The sequence below is a fragment of the Amphiprion ocellaris genome, unplaced genomic scaffold (genome assembly GCF_022539595.1).
Source record: "Amphiprion ocellaris isolate individual 3 ecotype Okinawa unplaced genomic scaffold, ASM2253959v1 Aocel_unscaffolded143, whole genome shotgun sequence".
NCBI classification, from domain to species: Eukaryota; Metazoa; Chordata; class Actinopteri; family Pomacentridae; genus Amphiprion; species Amphiprion ocellaris.
In genome coordinates, this window is record NW_026559304.1 from 4,544 (window position 1) to 11,048 (window position 6,505).

General features: G+C 39.3%; 1 long non-coding RNA gene across 1 annotated transcript; it reads right to left on the reverse strand.

The window, feature by feature from the left end:
- Positions 1-1,146: 1,146 nt before the first annotated feature.
- Positions 1,147-2,759, reverse strand: LOC129348401 (uncharacterized). The gene is made up of 2 exons (XR_008600929.1): positions 1,426-2,759; positions 1,147-1,362 (listed from the first exon to the last, which is right to left on the reverse strand). It is a non-coding gene; the product is annotated as an uncharacterized LOC129348401 (long non-coding RNA).
- Positions 2,760-6,505: the final 3,746 nt, after the last annotated feature.

Consider the following 6,505-nt stretch of genomic DNA (forward strand, 5'->3'; position numbering starts at 1 on the left):
AAGGAAATTTAGTTTAAAGTTGAGGCAGAAAGTTAACAAAGAAGTTGAAAACCACCTTCTGATACCTGAAATCTCTGAGTTTTCACACAAAGAACACCTGAACATGTCAAACTGGTTTCCATAGTAGAACCATCATTGTAAAAACATCATAGTATGGTGTGTTGCTCAAACAACATTAGGACCCCGGCTGTCTAGGGTCGCCGAGGAGCAACACAAAAACAGGTGGTATATTCCACCCAACATCCTTGAACATAAACTAAAAAAGTTCATTCAAAGGAATATTCCACCCAAAATCCTTCAATGTAGACCAAAAAATCTTGGTGTAAAGGAGTATTCCACCTTAAATGTAGACCTAAAGGATGGTTTGGAGTAATATTCTACTCTAAAATCTTCCAATGTAGACCTAAAAGGTTTATCTGATGGTATATTCTACCCAACATCCTGGAACATTTACCTAAAAGGTTGGTTTAATGGTATGTTCCCAGAAGAACCCTTGAACATTGGGCTTAATGGTATATTCCACCCTAAATACTTGTACATATACCAAAAAGTCAGTGTAAAGGAAATGTAGACCTAAAAGGATTATTTAAAGGAATATTTAAACGATTACTTTCATTATTTAATAATCTGTTATCAGTCAGAACCCTGGCAAACTTATTTTCATCAGTTTTTTTAGTGGAAGTCACAAATAAAGGAGCTCTTGATTTTTCCCAGCGTTACTGAGTCCAAAGCTGCTGTTTCAACACAGAACGTTCACATGCATCCACAAACCTCTCAGCACTCAAACACCCACAGACAGGAGGCCGGCTGGACCGAGGCTCGGCGGCGTCCTCAGACCCACGAGTCGGGGAGTCGCTGAACTTGTTGGTCCGGTTTGAAGGCCTTGATGTGGTCCAGTAGAAGTCCACGTAGTCGGTGTTGGCTTTGAACCACAGCGACTGGCTGCCATCAGGTGGACCGGCTCGTCCTCGTAGGACTCCTCCTGTAGCCTTGAGGGGACCACAGGAACATTCAGTAGCTGTTGGAGTTCTTCCTGTCAGACTCCTGGTAGAACGGCTCTGAAGAATCTTGTACTTGTCTTATCTGGAACAATCTACAGCCTAAACTGTTAACAGCAGTGTAAAGAAGCAAACACACAGGCATAGATTAGGACACAAACTAGATTTATTTTAGAAAACAAATCAACTTAGAGGCATTTGTTCACACGTGGCTGAATAGGAGGCCGTCCAATCAGATTGGAGGTCTTCACTCTGTAGGTTGTTTGTTGGGTGAGCCTCTTGGACCTCCATCAGCTGACGTGGATGTTTGATGGTCTTCCTCTCTAGTGCCAGATGATTCATCCATGAATTCAGCAGCTACAGACTGAAATGAAGCTCATGCTGCCGTGATTGAATTCCTGTTCCAGATCAAATGTTCAGAGCTCACCTTGAATGCAGCCGTCTGCTGTCTGATAGTTTTTCTCATTGTAGTCTTCAATAAAGTCTTTTTTCTCATGTCAGGATGTGGTGAGACTCTTTCTCAGTCGCTGCAGACGTCCCTCATTGTGCATCTCCAGAGAAGAAACAGAAAAACTGATCACTGCTTCAGCATCACAAACGCTCTCCAGCATTGAGAGTGTTTTAGGAATTCATTCATTGTGTTGTGATCTTTGAAGGAGCAGAAACTTTACAGCTGCCAAAGATATGAGCTCCAATTCTGGATGTTTTAGGAAATGAAGTTCATCAAATGAACACTTGATTTTTGCTGATAACTCATTAAATTACTGAAGAAATCCAACATAAAAACCTGTAAACTCTCAGGCAGCTTTTGTTAAAGTTTGTCTATAATTCTATCATCATGTTCTGGAACCAGGACTCTGCAGAAGTTCCTTCAATCAGATACTTGTGTGTTTCTATTTAAGGCCTCAGGTTTGAACGTACAGCAGAGAATTAGAAAGGAGTGATTTTAATATTTAAATCAGTCCAGTAAATGTTTGGAGTAAAAATGATTAAAATTTTGATTTAGATAGATTTGTGTCAAAGAATATTGTAGAGTCTCACTTAAATATCTCCAAATGAGTTCAGTGTATTTACATTTTATACAATATTTGATTTCTTAATCTTAATACTGTAGGGTCTGACCCTAAATATTATAATAATGATGTAAATCTAAATAATAAATAATATTGCAGTGCAGAGTCATTAAATTTAATCAGTTAAACTTACATAATAAATATCACTGTACAATCTTAACCTGAACATTCATATTATTGAGGTAAATTTACATAAATCCTGATATTCTAGTCTTAACTGGAATATGTCTAATCTTTTTGTATTGTGCTGATAAACAACAATAACCTGACTTTCAGATAATATTTATTCACTGTGTATTGGCTAGTACAGAAGTATTAGTACAGAATATTATTTCTTGTTTCATGTGTGATAATTGGCAGTAAACATTCTAAGAAGTGGAAATTGTCAGGGTTGTAATATTGCTGTTCTTGCACAATATTTGTCACTTAATTGCCCTCAGGATGCTGTTGTTGAGCTACCAGTTTTACAGAACAGGCAGATGTTGCAGCTAATGATGTTGTAATTCACATAAACAAGGAAACAAGTCCATCATAATTTGAATGTTAACAGTCCAAAATGAAAAGGTCATATACAGCTTTCCTATTGGGTTAAAGAGCAAAAAAAAAAAAAACATGGAAAAAAACTTTGTAAAAGCGAGAGGTCGGTAGCAGCTTTAAAACTTACAACCCCCCCCCAAAATATCTGTTGTACCCCCCGTGCCCCCCGCCCCCCACTAAAATTAATCTGGATCCGCCCCTGTCTGACATGAAAGCTGGGATCGTTCTGCAGTTACTGTCCTCAATGAGCAGCAGGTGGCGCTGTGAGCTCCTCCTCTTCCAAAGCACAGGAGGTCAGTCTAGTGACCTGCAGCATCCCACTGTCTGATTAGAGGAAGGAGACCCACATCACTCCATGTCCAGACGGCAGATGAATCAAAGTCTCTGCAGATCCCGTCCTGCTTACAGAGCGGGATGGAAATGAAAATGTTTCTTCACTGTCACACTAAAATAAATCACTGCATTTAGCCTCTAGTTCAGAAACATATTTTGGGTATTTTAAACTCACTTTTTGTCTCTCCTACAACGTTGATTACAATTACATGCAAACAGGAAATTATGCAAATTAGGCGATGACATCATTTAGCGACTTCTAGTGACTTTAGGACAGCCAATAGCTACTTTCCTTACTGAGGAGTTGGCAACACTGGTCAAAACATAAACGATGCCTCTTTCCCATCGTTGTAAGGTAGACAATGTGCTGCAAGCCCAGTTTTATCAACGGTAGCTGTCTTTCAAGCTGCACGAATAACATTGATGTCTATGGAGTGAACAGGGACCGTGTGCAAATTGCAAAACTGCTGCAACAGCAAAGAGAGACACAACTATTCAATAGCTTCTCTCTGATACACTGTAGTGTCACCAGAATCACTGCAGCCTTCAACTGGCTCCTGTTGACACCAATGTTATTTCTGCAGCTTGAAAGACAGCTACTGTTGATAAAACTAGGCTTGTAGCACATTGTCTACCTTGCAGCGATGGAAAAGAAGCATCGTTTATAATGAGTTATTGATGGTGGAATTCTGAATCTGTGAATATCTTTCCGATTTTACTGAACTGTGGCCCCAAGGAGCCGTGGTGGGCGTCCTTTATTTTCATTTCTGAAAGGTGGCAACCCTACTGCTCTGTGACTTAACTGCATTTTTGGGCGCATAAATCACACTTCCACCCATTTGTGCGTTTATAAAATTGTTACTCAACTACCCAGCTGCAGAACGTGCTGTCTGTGTGACCTTATTACTGTGCTAGCGCGGCTAACACTGTATTAGCGCGGCTAGCGCTGTTTTAGCGCGGCTAACGCTGTGCTAGCGCTGTATTAGCGCGGCTAGCGCTGTACTAGCGCGGCTAGCGCGACTAACGCTGTTTTAGCGTGGCTAGCGCTGTATTAGCGCGGCTAACGCTGTGCTAGCGCTCTATTAGCGCGGCTAACGCTGTGCTAGCGCTGTATTAGCACGGCTAACGCTGTGCTAGCGCAGCTAACGGCATGCATTACAGCTTACTGACTCTCACAAAAACAAACCACATACAGGACAAAAAGGATTAATACACTCACTGAAGCGCCGTCGTTCATGCTGGTAGCTGTGATTGACCCCGGTCTTGTGAGGTGAACCGTCTGCGTCACATGACCGGAGGAGGGCCATGTGATTGGCTGGGCATTGGTTCGATTTTGGCCAGGATCGATTGTTTACGCCTGGGTCCCCCAGATGTGAACAGCGAATTTTTTGACAGCGAATTTTTTGACATTGAATTTTTTGATGGCGAATTTTGAACACATCGAATTTTTTTGATGGCGAATTTTGAAGACAATTTTTTTGATGGCGAATTTTGAAGACATTGAATTTTTAAACTGGTTTTTAGAATTTTGATGAGCTAAATTCAGGCATAAAAAATTCACATACGAAATTTTGATGCAAAAAAATTCAAAGTAAGAAATTCAGCAGCTTTTAAAATTCAGAATCTGATGAGTCTGATTTGCTTCCATACTATATCAGTTAAAGATGCTGTAAAATGAATTAAAGGTGCTCTATATTAGTTAAAGTTGCTCTGTTTAAGTTTAAGTTGTTCTATATTAGTTAAAGTTGCTCTATATTAAAGTTGCTCTATATTAGTTAAAGTTGCTCTATATCAAAGTTGCTCTATATTAGTTAAAGTTGCTCTAAAGGAGTTAAAGTTGCTTTAAAGGAGTTAAAGTTGCTCTATATTAGTTAAAGTTGCTCTGTATTATCTATAGCTGTCCTACAATATTTTCTATATTTTTATTTGTTATTCTACCTTCTCTTTACCCTCTAACATCCTGTCTTGTTTTCATGTTTACTCCTTTATTAAACATACTGCTGCTGCTGTAACAATAATTAATCTCAATAAAGTTTTCTTTAAATTTATCTAAGTGTTCCAGCGCTGCAGCACAAAAAGACATCAGGTTTAATGATTTCCAAATCCAACCCCCTGCTGGGGCTTTAAATGCATTCATGTCGTCCTGTCACCACCTGTCAGGAACATCACGTCCTGACGTGCACACACATGCAGCAGGATTTGCATATTACCTCCGTGTGCACAGAACGATTCACGCAGCAGGAAGGCATGTTAAGTATGTGAGCGTCCACGTAGCGTCAGCCAGAGGAATCCGCTTCCTCCCCCATCCTCCTCTGGGTTTCTGTTGTTCTAAAGATGATCGGTGGCGATGTTAGGTCTGCTGTCAGTCCAGCTGCAGAAGGATCAGCGTTCCTCTGGAATGTTTCAGTGTTTTTAGGGTAGAACTGTCTCCACATGTTTGAATGTCAGGTCAGTTTTTATTAAAGTCGCTCTGTTGCAGCCTGTTCTGAACCCACAAAACCTCACAGAAAGTTTTAAAACACCAGCAGATCCTCACTTTAGAATTAGAATGTTTGGTTGTTGAGTCTTTGTTTGGGCTCATACAAGCTGAATAAGCTGCAGACAGATTACAATAAGATGAAATAAGATGAGAAAAGATAAGATAAGATGAGATGAGAGAAAATAAGATAAGATGAGATGAGAGAAGATGAGATGAGAGAAGATGAGATGACATAAGATGACATGAGATAAGATGAGATGAGAGAAGATGAGATAAGATGAGATAACAAGATGAGATAAGATGAGATGATATAAGAGAAGATGAGATGAAGATGAGATTAGAAGAGATGACATAAGATGAGATGGCATAAGATAAGATGAGATGATATAAGATAAGATGAGATCAGATGAGATGAGAACATAAGATGAGATAAGATGAGATGATAAAGAAGATGAGATGACAGAAGATAAGATTAGATTAGATATGGTGAGATGAGAGAAGATGAGACGAGAGAAGATGAGATAAGATAACATAAATGGCATGAGATAAGATGAGATGAGAGAAGATGAGACGAGAGAAAATGAGATAAGATAACATAAATGGCATGAGATAAGATGAGATGAGAGAATATGAGATAAGATGATATGAGATAAGTTGAGATGAGATAAAATGAGAAGAGATGAGATAAGATGAGATGACAAGATGAGATGACATAACAAGATGAGATGAGATGAGAGAAGAGAAGATGAGATGACAGAAGATGAGATGACATAAGGTGAGATGAGATGACATAAAATGAGATGAGATGAGATAAGGCAAGGTGAGATTACATGAGTTGAGATAAGATAAGATGATATAAGATGAGATAAGGTGAGATGAGATGACATAAGATGAGATGACATAAGATGACATACAATGAGATAAGAGAAGATGAGATGAGAGAAGATAAGATGACATAAGATGAGATGATATAAGATGAGATGAGATGAGATGAGATGAGATGAGATGAGATGAGATGAGATAATGATTAGACCACCCTCGTTTTTGTGTCCATTTTAATGCCTGGTCCCACTAAAGGTACATTT